This window comes from Octodon degus, unplaced genomic scaffold, assembly GCF_000260255.1.
Source record: "Octodon degus isolate 3935 unplaced genomic scaffold, OctDeg1.0 scaffold00256, whole genome shotgun sequence".
Classification (NCBI taxonomy): Eukaryota; Metazoa; Chordata; class Mammalia; order Rodentia; family Octodontidae; genus Octodon; species Octodon degus.
Window position 1 is genome coordinate 1,286,141 of NW_004524832.1, and position 16,174 is coordinate 1,302,314.

At 36.6% G+C, this 16,174-nt stretch overlaps 1 protein-coding gene across 4 annotated transcripts in view; it reads right to left on the reverse strand.

Annotated features, from left to right (window-relative positions):
- Positions 1–16,174, reverse strand: part of Spata5 (spermatogenesis associated 5) — a 344,203-nt gene that overhangs the window by 48,597 nt on the left and 279,432 nt on the right. The window lies entirely within an intron of this gene.

The following is a 16,174-nucleotide window of genomic DNA, read 5'->3' on the forward strand; positions in this document are numbered from 1 at the left end:
AAAAAAAAAAAAAAAAAAAAAAAAAAAAAAAAAAAAAATTGGATCACCTCAGAAAGAAAGCTGTATATATAAAAAGATGCTCACCATGATGAATCACTGGAATAAAGCGAATATAGAATCATGGTGTGAGGTCATATAATTCCCATTAGAATGACTAGAACTGAAGATAGTGGCAATAACAAAGGTTAATACAGGACAGAACCAACTAGAACTGATGTACGCAGTTAACAGAATTATAAAATAGTTCAACCACTTGGGAAAACTTTGGCAATTTCTTAGAAGTTAAACCATATCAAGCCACAATAATCCAACTACTGTAGTTCTATGTATTACATAGGATTACTCAAGAAAAAACCAGATATCTACAAACACAGAGATTCATAGCAGATTCACAGAAGGATAAAACTGTAAATAATTCACATCTACTAATTTAATGAGTGCTCACGTAACTATATAATAGAATACTACTCAACAATAAAAAAGAAATTACATAAATTAATAATCTCATGAATCTTAAAAACAATATGATGATGTTATGGCATATGTCTATATGACCTCCCCAAAGCCTCACACATGTGGGGCATTTTTTAGAGGTGGCTGAATCTAGAGAGTGTGGTGCTGGGATAGATTTATGGTGCAATGGGTAGCCTCAAGGGTACTAAGGTTAAGGGTATCAGTGCTACCCACCCTAAGTAGTCTGAGTAAGTGGTAAGAGATAGAAACAGCTGTGGTCCTCTCTTGTTGCTTTGCTACTTTCTGCCCACCATGAACTGTTTCTCCTCTGCAGTGACAGTCTGCTGTATCACCCTGCCTTAAGCCAGCTGATAACAGGCTGAAAGCCCTACAAACTGTGAACTAAATATGCCTTTCCCTCTTTAACTTTGGGTGTTGGGTACTTCATCTCAGCAATGAGAAAAGACAGATGACCAAAATTGAAAGCTCAGGGCCAGCCAAATAGCTCAGCGGATTAAAGTGCCTGCAGGCAGGTGCAGGGGCCAGGGGTTCAATCCCCTGGCCTGCTGTGCTGGCCCTACTCCCGGGGTGCACTGAGATGGCAACTGAGATTGGACATAGTGGCAGGTGCCTGTAATCCCAGCTTTTGGGAGGCTATAAACTGGCGGATCACTAGGAGTCCAATCTAGTAGTGAGACCCTGAACACTGAGTAGCCTTTCCTAAAAAGATACAAAAAAAACAAAGCAAAACAAAATCGAAATCTCACATAATTTTTATATGCAACAATATTGAGCCTGTATTAATAGATACAAAAAATCTTCAGGAAAGTGTTATGATAATTTGTAGAAATCCCAATCCAAATTCTAGTTCTGGAACATCTCAAACACTAATATGCCATTTCATGTTGGGCAATGCTGTTTTAGAATTTTAAAGCACTTATACATGTATGTATTCTTCCTCAAAATCTGGTGAGTTAAGACAGTTATACTCCTTTCAAGGGAAATAAATGAGCCCAAGATTATAAATAAATTACAGGAATTGGGCTAATATTTCCCATTCATGAATGTTGAGTCAGTTCTACATTAGTTTCATACCCTGCCAGGACATCACATGTATTATCAATGGGCAAACAATAAAATTGCATGGTAACATATGATACAGGTTTTAAAAAGTAAAATAGCTCTTTTATTAAAAAAGAGGATTTAAGGGCTAGGGAGATAGCTCAGTAGATAGCTTAGTGGTTTAAAGGCCTCTCTGGCAAGCACAAGGTCCAGAGTTTGATCTCTGGTACTGAAAACAAACAAACAAACAAAATAAATAAATAAATCTAAAGGGCATCTACTAAGTACTAGGCCCTGTTTTAGTTGCTAGTGATGCAGCTGTGAATAGTGTGGTTATTTTAGTTATCGTTTTCACTCTTTTGATAAGACTAAAATTATAGGCTATTTAAAATTTTTCTAATAGCTCAAAGAAAAACACAGCAAAATATATGGAACATACACATCAACTAAGTCACCAGGACACTTAGAATACATCTGTGCTGTTTTTGTTTTTCAGGGTAGTGCAGCATGAACATATTGCAATGATTGTAACATCTGGGCCAACAGCCAGCAAGGCTTTGTTTGGCCTCATCTTGTCAGTGAAAGTTACACTTAAAAAAGTGTAAAGAGCCTTTTTTTTCTGTAGAATTCTGAATGAGTTAACACCCTTCCTAGAATTTTTATTAAAAACACTGTTCTGCAATGTTAGGGTGGAAGAATGTATCCTGCATGAGAAAATGATCATTTATTATACAATTACCATATGCCAACTCAACGAAAAGGAACATGCCAAAGCTTTCTAATACTCCAACCTTTCTGGTTTCAAAGCCATATTGCAGATTCTTCACTAAAATGGTATATTAATCACAAGGCAAACTGATTTTTGGAGAACATATTCAAGACCTTAGGCAAATCTCCACAGCTCTAAAAGTCTCATTGTCTTTAAGCATGAAAATAAAGGTGGGAAGACTTCTGGAAAGATGGAGTGGTAAGCAGCAACAAATCAACCTCTCCAAGATTTGGAATCCAGACACTGGAAAATAACTTGGAGAAGAAAAGGAGGAGGAAGGTGAATCCCCTGGACCCAGTAAGAATCCAAAAGGAAAACTGGAGCCAACAGAAAAAGTGAAGAGACAGATCTCAATGGAAAAAAAAAGGGGGCAATCTGTACTCCTCCAACCTAACCAAACCCCCCAATCCCCGCCCTGGTTCCTGGAGTCAGGAAGGAGGATGACTTTAGAGGACTCCATGGAGAAATGCACCAGTGGAATGGAGCAGTGGATGCTGTGCACTACAACAGTTGTGTGACTCCAGTCAAAGCAACTGCCAAGTTCCTTGGAGCATACTAGGTCAGATGCCATTTTAGGGAGGGGCTAATTGCCTCTAGGACTTGGAGCCAGTTGGGTTCTGAATTCATCTCAGGTCTCCTAGTGTTGAAATCAGTGACTGGGTGAGGGACAACTGTGGGAAACATACAGGGTCATGGAGCCATGGTCAGGCAAGAAAGAGACACATAGAGTCTGGTAGGGCAAATGATTCAGGCCCCAACCTCAAAAGAAGGAGCCAGGGTCAGCCTAAACTTCTGTGGATTTGAAAGTACCAGGAAATGACACCCTGCCCTAATCCTGCTTCAGGCTTGTGATCTGGCATGTATCTGGGCTACCTCCATTACATACCAGTAAGAGCAGAGTGCACCCTGATTGCTCACTACCACAAAACTTTGGATCCCAGGAGATAACCATAGGCTTGAAATCACTGAAAATTTTCTTATTTTTTTTCCCTTGATTTTTTTTATAAATGTGAATACTGTTTTTAGTTAAGTTCTATTCTTGTTTTCATGTCTTTTCTTTCCCTCCTGTACTTTTCACCAGATTACTCAAGCCTTGACTAATCTTCCTTTCTCCTTCAGCCACATATCTAATCTCTTTCTCTTCTTTTATTGCACTATTTTTCCCCATTATGTTTTTCTCCCCTTAGAGTAAAACTGCTCTACTGAATGGATATTAACTATACATAATTTTCTGATTTGTCTTAAAACAATAAATGCATATACAGTTGAAGGTGGCAAAATAAAAGTTGATGCTGTATTACTGATTGTCTACTTTACCCACAGTGACACAGTAGTTGTGATCAATTCACCTTCCTTGTATGCCATTACTTGGAATGTCTGAGAGTCATAAATGACACTATAGTTCAGTACCAAAGAACTGGGTGCTAGGCCTAATAGGCAACACTTCATTACTAATAAATATTTCTTCAGGCAGGAACTTGGGACAGACACAAAAGCCAAAAGCCAGTTGTGCCTAGTGAATAGAAAAGTAATCACTTCCTAAAGAGGTCTTCATACTAATAGTAAAGCTATATACCATAAGTGTTTTAGTCAGGGTTTTCAAGGGAAACTACTTAATACAGGATACATAATTATAGGATTAGTTTATAGTAATCACCCAAAGAGTGTAGGAAATCTGTCCTAACACTAAAGACCAAAAGAATTCAGCTAAGGACCTAGATCCCATGGTAATGTCCTGCATGAGTCCAGCTAAAGAACTAGAGCCCATAACAATACCCCCCACCCCCATGAGTCCAAACAGAGGTCCAGAGCCCATGAAATGTCTCAAGCAAATCTGTTTTCATGAATCTGCACTGGGAAGGCCCAAAGGTCAGTGGTGGAAGCTGGAACATCTGTACCTATGGGATGAAGGATCTGTATTAGCCGGCTGAGGGACCTGCACTGGAGCTAGGAAGGGACAATCAAAGTAACAGAGCTCTCTGGAAAAGTACCACAGCCATCTTCAGCAACAATGAGGTCATAGCAGAAAAGCCAGCATGACAAACTTCCTCAGGAGACTGAGCAGTATACCATCTTCCCTCTGGAACCAGGAAGTGATGCTCAAGGACCAGAGCTCCCTCAAAGTAAACGTAAGCCATTCTTAGCAACAACAAGGTCCTGATAACAGCTGAGCTCATATCGGAAAAGCCAGCATGACAACCTGCTTCAGGAAAACTACCAGCCTCCACTTCTTCCTTTTCAGTTCTCCCTTTTGTATTGTTGGCAACAGTCCTCAGGTGAATCCTCCACAACCAGCATCATGCTGGTTCTGCTCAGGTGGGTGTAACAAGTTGAGTACCAGTTGTCAATCCACCACAATAAGTACTTTACAACTCTCAATGAAGAAAACAAATATTTAACAAAAAATTGAAAATGAGAAAATATGGAAGATGAAACTATATAGAAGAGCTTAGGAAAGACATGGAAACCATGAATACACAACACAGAAAATAATTAGGTTCCATAAAAGATACAAATAGAAATCTAGGTAATTTAAAATTTTACTGCAAGTATATGCAGCAGAACCAGCCAATGTGAAGCTAAAATGTCACATCTAGGAGACACAGTTGTGCTTGGCAATTACCAACTGACAGACTTTAAAAATAGTAAGGTCTGGGGGGCCTGAGGGTTAGCTCAGTTGTTTAAGTGCCTACTCATGCAAATGCAATAAGGTGCAGGATACTGTGGTTAGATCCCCAGCTCCACCTGCTTTACCAGACCTGCCCTTCAGAGAGCCTGAGCCACACACACACACACACACACACACACACACACACACACAATATATATATATATATTTCAACCTTTAAGGAGGACATCTTGCTCAGGCCTTCCTCCTGTCCCTCTCTTGGACAGGAGCTTTTTTTCCCTCAATAAATAGATTCTGCTAAAAAAAAAAAAAAAAGCAAGATCTAAATCAATCTAATAGATGCTAGAAGATTAAAAGAACACTAATATAGGATTAATTGAAATCAGTGAAGACTGAGTAGACAGCATTATGGACATTAAAAGAAAAAAAAACCTCTTCACAAAATACAGCAGACCTTCCAAGTATGGAAAAAAAACTTGAGATACAAATAAGTAAATCATGTGGAACTCCAAACAGGATCAGAAAAAATCTACAGCACAACATATAACAAGATTATAGAAATTCAATGGAAGAACAAAATACTAAAAGCTGTTAGAGAAAGGAAACAAATCACCTATAAAAGAAAACCCATCAAAGACACAGCAGATTTCTCAACACAAACTGTTACGTCAAGGAGAACTTGAAGTGAACTATTTCAAGCCCTATAAGAAAACAACATCAAACTCAGATTGATGTACCATGACAGATTATCTTTCAAAACTGATGGGAGAAATACAATATTCCCAGGATAATATACACCTGAAGAAATTCATGACTAACAAATCAGCACTCCAAAAAGTTCTGAAGAATATTCTACAAGAGTAGCTGAACAACAATTCCAAGAATGTCAATATAATGAGCCTACCAGGCAAGGCAAGAAATTAAATAAAAAGGAAGAAAGGGAACCAACAGCAGGAAAATATTGTGATAAGGATAAGTAAATACATATCAGTTATAAGCATCAATATAAATGGTCTTAACTCACCAATCAAAAGAAATGGATTGGCAGAATGGATCAAAACACAAGATCCATCAATATATTGCACACAAACACACTCAAAAAAATATTCATAAACTGAAAGTAAAAGATGAAAAACAATACTGCATGTGACAAGAATCCAGATAAAGGCAGGGGCAGCTATTCTATCTGCAGACACAGTGGATTTTAAACCAAAAAGAGGCAAAAAGTCACAACATACTTGTTCAGGGGACAATCCAAAAGGAAGAGATGACAATCATAAGTATTTTTGCACCAAATACTGACATATCAAACTATATATAAAACAAACACTAACAGATTTGAAAAATCAGAAAATACAATTGTGGGGGAATCTCAAAACCCCACTGTCACAAATAGAACAAGAAGACAAAAAATGAAAGAAATGTCATAGCTGAACCAAAGCTTTGAACAAATGGACTTAATAGATATCTTCAGTGTTCCATCCAACAACAAAATACACATTCTTCTCAGAAGCATATGGGACTTTCTTCACAATTGGCCACATACTAGCTCATAGAATATGCAATAGATAAATGCAAAGGAATCAAAGTTATCTCACACATATTATCAGCTTTCATTCTAAAATCAGGAAAAATACAAGGGTGCTCACCATCACCACTCCTGTTCAATCTACTTCTGAAAATATTAGCCAGAGCAATTAGACAGGAGACAGAAATGGAATATAGATAAGAAAGAATTTAAATTACTGCTGTTTGATGATAATGTGAAGACCTCAAAAATGCCACCTAAACACTCTCACTAAGAGAGAATTAGAGAAACCACAACTTTCACAGCAGCATCATGACAAATGAAATACTTAGAAATCAATCTGGAAAGCCTATACAATGAAAGCTACAGTCCTCTAAAAAAAGAACAAAAGAAAATTGAAAGATATTCTTTGTTTTTGGATAGACAGAAACAATAGAGTAAAAATGGCCATACTCCAAAAATAATGCAATCTCAATCAAAATACCAATAGCATACTTCACAGACCTAGACAAAATAATCTTAGCAAAAAACAGACCTGTGTATCAATGAAATAGAAGAAAAGATGAAGAACAGCTCTAAACACATCTATTCCAGTATTCTGTAGGGTTTTTAGTAGGAAGGGATGTCAGACTTTGCCAAAGCGGCCAAACACCTTCACAGACAGACAGACAGACAGACAGACAGAGAAAGAGAAAGAAAGGGGGGAGAGAGAAAGAGAAAGGGAAAGAGAGAGGAAAAGAGGGAAGAGACTGAGGTAGGGAGGGAGTGAGGAGGCGGGGGAGGGAGGGAGCAAGGGAGGGAGACAGAGAGATTGAGAATGAGAATGCAAGATGCAAGCCAGCCAGCCTTTTTAATGAATGATGCTGGGAAAATCAGCTTTCTAGATGCTGAAAATTGAACTAAATCTGTATCTCTCATCAGGCACTAAATTGAAATCAAAACGGATCAAAGATCTAAATGTTTAATCAGAAACAATCTGATGAAAAACAGAACAGATAAAACTTTATAAGTATAGGCAAAGACTTTGAGCAAAACTCCAAGTGCACAGAAAATATAAAGAATCAACAACTGAGATCACATACAATTAGAAAATTTTTGCACAAACTTACCCAACAGAATGAAAAGACAACCCACAGAATGAGAGAAATGTTTTTAACAGAAAAGACACCATCTAAAATAAAAGAACTCAGAAAAACAACACAAAACAAAACAGACTCTCTCTAGCTCTCAAATTTAAGGACCGAAATCCACAAATGGGCATCTGAAATAGACATTTCTCAGATGATGAAATAGAAAAAGCAAATAAAAATATGAAAAAATGTTCACATCATTAGTCATTCAAGAAAAGCAAATTAAAACGCTGAGATTCCATCTCATGTCAGAAAGAGTGGTTAGCATCAAGAAACTAACTAGTTACAAATGCTGGATGGCAAGGCTATAGGACAAAAGAACCTTTCTCCAATGCTGATGGGAATATAAACTGGTACAACCAATATGGAAATCAGTAAGGAGATTCCTCAAAAAGCTAAAACTACAGATTTCATTTGACTCCACTCTTCTCCTTCTAGGTATCTTTCCAAAAGAGTTAAAACAAATATTTTGTAATTGGAAGAGATGAAGGGTTGAAAGGAGGGGTGAAGAATGGGGAAAAAAGAATTAAGATATATTATGTAGAGGTATAAATTTCCTATGATGAATGTGATCATTATGTATGACAAATACGTACTAATAAAAATTATGTTCACAAAAAGAAAGCTGCTGAAATCTTCTATTTGGGAATAGATAAAATAGAAAATAAAGGCCACAGTTTAATTGCAGATCACCATGTGCCTTTGACAAGAATTCCCCTTCAAACATTGTATGTACAAAATAAATTCTCATACAATTCTACAAAGAATTCCAGGAGTTTTCCTGAAATTTGCTTTTGTGTCACTGATGAAGAATGATTGCATTGGATCATCCTTTTTTTTTTTTAGTTTCTTCACAGTTCTGCAGGTGGAGCCCAGGCCTTTATACATGCTAGGCAAGAGCCTGCTCTTTTAAATGGACTTTTAGCCCCCAGTTTGTAAAAAATTCCATATTATCTTCCTAGCTATTTTAACTCAATGAAATGCCCAAATCTTATATTGCATGACCACTACTGAAAACATGTTAGATATAAAATAATATTCTTTTGACCTTTACATAAAGGACTCAAATTATTTCTGGCATGTAACATGGAGTCATACATGATCTTATGGTATAGTTATAGGGCTGCCTTATATTTTACGAGTTTTAAACTCAACTCTCATAGGTTCATATTCTATCAAATGGTCAAATCTAATTTATTATTTTTTTTAAATCACTTTATTTAAAAAAAAGTTGAAAGTACAATATTTCCAAAGATCCATTAGTCTAGTGTTCGACGTCACATTTTCTTTCACTTTTTTTTTTTTCATTTTTAAGATTAATTTTATTTAAGGAACAAATAGCAATAAGACAGTTTCAAAACTGATTGGTAGGACAGTTTCAATATTTAATACATTGCATTTTGTTGTCTTTGCAGTGGTCAAATCTAATTTAATTAGCATGGAACAAAGTATTAAAACAGACACTTTCAAAAATCAGATCCCATTGGCTTCCGTTCATTTAAAATGATGTTTAAAGGAGTGTATATGGGTGCAGAATATACCTTCCTCTAAGAAAGAAAAGCAGCTTTAAGTCCTTACAGTTTTAATAATAACACATCAATGAATAATCATTCATGAAGTAAGTCATCCCAGAAAACAGAGAGAGAGAGCTGGATTGGCTGGTAACAACACTAACGTATTTATTTCAAAGAGGTCTTGGCTTTTATTCTGAGGAACATGCTTCCCCTAAATACAACTGATTACCAGCATGGTTAATGCTACCTCTTAGATCTGAGCAAACTGTCATATCTGTTCAACCATTTTTTTATGTTCATTTACAATCTTAACAAATTGCAGGCTATATACAATTTGTTGGCAAGCAGCATTTTCATTTTATTCAATGCTTGCCCATGGCATATACAAAGCATTTAGTGTTTACTTAGTTAAGTCATGCCAAGATAATCTCTTGTCTTGAATAACCCATCTGCCTTGCTAGTTGTTTTTCTGCCCACAGTTTTAATTCTTTATGTCTTTTCCTTCTCTTAATCCATGTCATAGTGAAAAGTGAACATCCTAATTACAAATACCATAACTTCCTATTTGTTAACTACACATATCTCAAAGGCAAAACCTAGGTTCAAATATGCTACAACTTGGGAGTCATTCTCCATATTATCTGCTACTCCTTTACCTTTCTCACCTTGTGGCACCAACTGTAACTAAGTACCCGCTGGCCACACTCACTGCTCTGCTTTCTCCCTCCCTGCCCTGAGACATCTTTACTTTCTCCTCACAATGACATTTTACCTTGTTAAGTCTATTAGGCAAGCTTCACCTTTGCTCAAGTTTCAGTTTAAAAGTATTTTCCTTTATGAAATCTTCTATGGGTCTTCTGCCTATGTGATTATATTTTAAACTTGTAGTTTGGCTTAAAAATTAAAAAGTGAGGGCAAAAGAATCAGCTCAACCAGATGAAAAATTTAACCCAAATATCATCTATGTGTTTGGACAAATCATTTGAACTTCTCTGTAATTCTTTTTTTTTTTTACTTTTATTTTCTTTTTTGCATTAATTTTATTGATAAAGAAATAACAATGAGACCGTTTCAAAACAGGTTAGTAGGACAGCTACAATAATACATTGCATATTGTCTTCATAGTAATTGTTCACAGTTCAAGATACAGACATATCTTGCTAAACACTATTAGTACAAATCTTTCTTCTCATTGACCAAGAGAAAGTAGCTGTATATCTATTCTGATTTGTATATATATATATATATATATATATACTGTATGACTTCTTCGTGAAAAAATTCTGTACAAGTCATTTGCTATTGAGCTGTTTTTGTTCCTCATATGTGTATTTTCAAATATTAGTATTCTTAGCCAAACTAACTATACTGTTTATTAAGCTGTGGTTGTAACTATTCTAATGGCAATTTACAGATTCGCAGATAAAGACTTCCAGTTATGTAATCTAGAAGAAACATTTATTTATATTTTTATTGAGAAACAAATAGCAATGAGACAGTTTCACAACCGATTACTAGTATATTTTCAATAATTAATACATTGCATATTGTTGTTTTAGTAGTTATTCACTGTACAAGATGCAGACTTGATATCCTGCCTCAAACACTATTAGAACAAACCTCTCTATTCACTGAATTAAGAGAATGGAGCTGTATATCTACTCTATTTTGAATATACAGATACAGAGTGGTTGTTCATTTGTATCCCCGTTTTTGGTTAGTTTTTGTCAATTCTTCACTTATAACCTTCACCCTGGTACCCTTTTCACAAGAAACAGGTTGGGATCTTTAGTGCTTGACTGAATCAGTAATAATGATATATATTTGTGCTACACACACATCCTTATATAAGTAATCCTTCTGAGATGGGCATATCTGAAACCATGGACAATATACTCAGGGGTGGGGGAAAGAAAGTCATTATTGGTGCAGCAGGTGATCATTTGCTGTGAAAATTATGATATTACAAGTGGTTTTGAAAAAAAGAAAGAATTTGTTTCTTTCTTTTCTTTTCTTTTTCTTTCTTTCTTGTATTTTTAGGGAAGGGTCTATAGGGTGTTCAGCATCTCACTACTAGATTGGACTCGTAGTGATCCACCTGTTGACAGCCTCCCAAGAATTGCGATTACAGGTGCACACCACTACACCCAGTCTCAATTGTAGTCTCAGTTCGCCCCTGGGGTGGGGCATAGCAAGCCTAGGGATCAAACCCCAGGAAAGTAAGAATTTCTAAGAACCCAAGATCAATGAGACTAGAAACAAAAACCTTCAAATTCCCTTTTTAAAAAACCAGAAACATTTCCAAAATCCAAATGAGGCTTAGTATTAACTGATAAGGCAAAGTTTACTTGTAAGTTGACAGTAGAAAAAGGCAAATGAACATTATGTGGAAAGAAGGAACAGAAAAGCAATATACAAACCATTTCTGGAAGGGTAAGAGGTATACCACGATCACAGCGTAGTTCAGACATACACTGGGAATGAACTGAGGTTTCCTTAGATATGGTTTCCTTCAGCTCTCCAGAGTGTCAAAAAGCTCAGAGAAGCCACAGCCTTTAGGCAGTCAGACAGTGACTGTATCTGGTTATTAGTCTCATATGTGACATATCATGAAAACAATGTTTTAGGAAACACTGACAGAGCACGTTCAGAAATAGATATGAGGGTAGATAAAAAAAAAACTATGCATTTTATGTGGGTAATGGCACATGGTACAAAATGGAAAGGAGATTGTTTTATTTGATAGTCCACAGGAAACTGTGGAAAGTACTTTAATGGGTGAAAGATATTTTCCCCTTTGAACAATACCCCTCTACTGTACAAAGTAAGATAAAGAAACAACAGGAATTCTTTTAAATGAGTTTGAAATTATTCTGCAAAAAGAACAATAATGGCCATATTAAAATCTGGTTCTTATGATAGGCCACAACTTCAGTTTTCATCGCTAACAATGTTTTTCAAACAACATTTCAATTCACATTTTACTATTTAAGACAATCATTCCACTAAGAGCTGAGGAAGTCTTTAATACTTAATTTGGGGCTTAACAAAGCAATTCAATACCACAGACATTTGTTGAGTAGCTATTATGTGCCAGGCTCTGGATTAGGTGGTAAAGTTATACTGTTCTTTGAAAAATAGTATTTTCAAAAAAGATTTCTGAATGTCAACATCTGAGCATGTATTTGTATTAAAATAAGTAAGTCAGTCTGAAGGGTATCTGTCTCATGTTGGGTTTGCTCAGTTCTTATAAAAATCCACACTACTGTGCAAGAAAAGACTCGAAGCATTTGACAGCAGGTGTTCAGGAAGAATGTACCTTAGTACATGGCAGCATCTGATGAGCACAAAAGATTTAAAATGGAACAGAACAACTTGGCACATATGTGTCACATGTGTGCACACAAAATCTTAAATTCTTTTATTCTTTTATTACATTGTGTATACTTCATCCACTAGTATCTTCTTTTCACAAAGACAATCTGTATTTACAACTAATTCCAATTTGTCTTTAGAAAAAGTGGATCTGTCTTTTGAAAAATTATAGAGGAAAAATGAAAAAATACAAAATAATACAAATATCTCTATAAAATCTGCTCTTTTTAAAGGGTTTCCTCAATGTAGACAAGGAACTTTATCTTAGATAGTTCATATTTTATGATATTAAAAATAAATCCACAAGTTCTTAATGAGAATGGTAGGGTAAAATATCTATCTTCTGCCTCTTTGCCATCATCTATTAATTAGCACGTGCATGCCCTTTCCTCCCCACAACACTAAAAAATAATGCTTATAAACAGCATTATTATTCACATTCTTGCACCTGTATACATGCTACTCTCTTTCCTGCATGCCATGAGCTATGAGGAAATTCTAGTTATTCCTTCCAAACATTTCTGCATCCAAATACTGTTTTTATCTTTCAATATCCTATAAATGTTCATTTATTTGATGTACATGTTACAGAATGGTATTTGTTTACATTTGAATGTTCCCAATGGATCACAAATATTTAAGGAACATGTTTGTTCCAACTTAAAAAGAAAAAAGTTCATCAACATGTAAGGTAATCCACCAGTCTACACAAAGACGCTTATCAGGTAAACTAGCAAACAGACAGGAAATAAGTAAAACGCGAAGTGGTATAAAAAACATGTTACTAAGAATATGAATTTTGTGGGTAACTATGGTTTTAAATCTACTACATACAAACAATTTTTAAAACTATAAAATAGTGGATATGACCAATATAAGTGAAGATGTTATTACTGATTTAAAGTTCACTTTTCCTCTTCCACCACAATTAAGCATTAGTGTATGTTAGCTATTAGATGTCAAGGTATAGTATGTCAGGTTTATACAACGTAATTTGAATAGGTAATATAGGACTGATGGGTTGCAGAGCTGTGTCCATTGCCTGCCTGCAACCTTCAAAACCCAACTTTAAAGTAAAAAAAAAAAATCAAGGTACAGAAAGTTATTTTTTAATCAGTCTCAACATCTTAGAGTACAGGGCTATCTTTTTCTTTGTCTCTTCAAAAATGGAAATCAGTGTGATTTCCTCAAAAAAAAAACTAGGAGTAGAGGTAGCATTTATCCTACCTATTCGCCTCCTGGGTATTTTTCCAAAAGAACTGAAAACATCACACCCCAGTGATATATGTCCACCCATGTTTATAGTAGCACAATTTGTCATAACTAATTCTTGGAAACAACCTCAATGCTCATCACCTGAAGAAGGAATAAATTTTTTTACACAATGGAGTATTACTCATCTATAAAAAGATAAAACTCAAGACTTTTATAGGTAAATGGATGCAATTAGGGATCACACTCGTAAATCAAATGAGAATTGCATGTGTGCATATCATTCTGTCTTGCCAGTGTAAGAACCTGAAAGAGTAAATAAAATCTGAACGGTACAATAGACACTGTAAAAGGGACAGAATCTGTTCAAAGGGAAGACACAACTGGGATGAAGGAGAAAAGGGAAGACACAACTGGGATGAAGGAGAAAGGAGAAAAGAAAAAGAAGGGAAAAAGAAATATATATGAATATACATAGGATAGCTTGGATAAGTCTACTCATTTACTGCTGGTCTACTGAAAGGAGCAGTTAACACATTATTTTCTCTCCTTTTTAATTTTTTGTAACTTTTGGGACCAATTTTGCATGCTTGCATCTGGTAATTTGAACAACTAATTTGAAGACAACAATATGCACTATAGTAACCATTGTTGAATTCCCATTATTTTCTTTAGTAAAATTCTATATCTTTTCTAATGTCTATTTTTAAAATTATTTTTTCATTCTCTTAAAAAAAAAAAAAACAAGTTGGTTACCGTTCACTTCTGAGCTCTTTAACTGTCTTTCATATACTTTGGGTAGGTGTTCAGTTGTTTTATCTTTGATTAATATAGAAGGTTAGGGACCCAAGGCTGGCGCTGGGCCACCCTCAGAGGGGGCTATCAGACTGTCTACACGTGCACCCAGGGGAATGTTTCTGAAAGTGGCACAGATGCAATTCTGTGACTTCTACTGTCTGCAAGGACCCTGGGAAACTCTCATGCCTCAGAGTGAAGGCAGTGGCTTTGAAGATGTGGCTGTTAACTTCACTGTGGAGGAGTGGGCATTGCTAAATCCAACCCAAAAGAAGTTCTACAAAGATGTGATGAGGGAAACTTTTATGAACATGGCTGTTATAGGAAGAACCTGGGATGACTAGCAGACTGAAGAATGAAAAAAATAGCTGGACCAATCTAAACAAAAAACAAAACAAAACAAAACAAAACAAAACAAAACAAAACAGAGGTAGAGAAATGCTATCAACAGATACTCATACGAACATGAAATAAAGTGGTTTAAAATTGGCTGAAAACTTTGCTTGTAGAAATTCCCTGATTTACATTTATCACTAAATGGGCCCATTAGAGCTCATACTGGACTGAAGCCATGTAGGTACTTGGGAACTGAAGAGAAGCTGCACAAATGTAATGAAGATGGAAGTACTTATGGTCACCTCCAGTCCTTTCACAAGCATGTAAGGACTACAGACAGAGAAAAACTTTATCAGTATGAATAATGTAGAAAAAACTACTCTGATTTTAGTGAAACAACTCCCTGGAGAGAAGACTGTAGTATGTCAGAACAGCATAAAAGCCTCCAGCAAACCCAGTGATGTTCAAATCAATGAAGGCAATCACTGTGGGGGGGATCCCTATGTCACCCTGCTGATTACCTTTACCTGTGTGTGGGGCTCCCTGAGGACAGACTACAGTGCCAACAGCTCCTGTGAAGAGGACAGCATTTGTGACTTGATAATGATCCTCATTTTTTACCTGTTGTATCTCTTCTGCTTCTACTATATCAGCTGGCCCCTGTGGGAACTTCTGCACTATTTAATCAGTACCCTACTTATTGCCTCTATTGTGGCAGCCTCCAATAGCTGCAACCAGAGCAGACCAGTAACTGAAGTTATCTTTGGCTTCCTAGCCACTTTCCTCCCCTTGCAAGTGTGTGGCTCCCCTATAAGATCTCCTGTGACACAGTTGACAGATGTAGCCATCGGATGTGGCCACAGCTCCCGGATCTCTCAACAGGACCTAACAGGACAGGAGGCCTGCCAGCCAAGAGGACCAGTGACCCTGCACAGTTCCAGACCATGTTCCCATGCCAGAGTCCTGCTCAGGCTGGTGGGCTCCAGGAAGGCCCACACCTTTCTCCTCCTACGGCAACATGTCCATTTCCCTGAGCTCCTGAGCTGGGCAGAGCCTCTTTCTCTAGGCTTCCTGGGGTAATGGGTCTCCTTTTCTGGGAAAGGAAAACAGCCTTATAGCACTCTGCCTCTCAGTCTGCTTTTAGCATTACTTCAGATACTGATGACCATACTGAACATGCTGGATGGGTTTCTGAATTCTCTGCATAAATCTGCTTCTCTTTCATATTCCACAGGGCAGCACAGCTGCCTCAAGTCTCATAGAAACTAAGCCACCTCCTGAGTAGTTTGGCAGTCTGATCTGGGAGATACTCTCTTTCTTAAAGTGGGCTGTGCCTACAAGATCATACACAGCCAGCCTGCCTATAATATA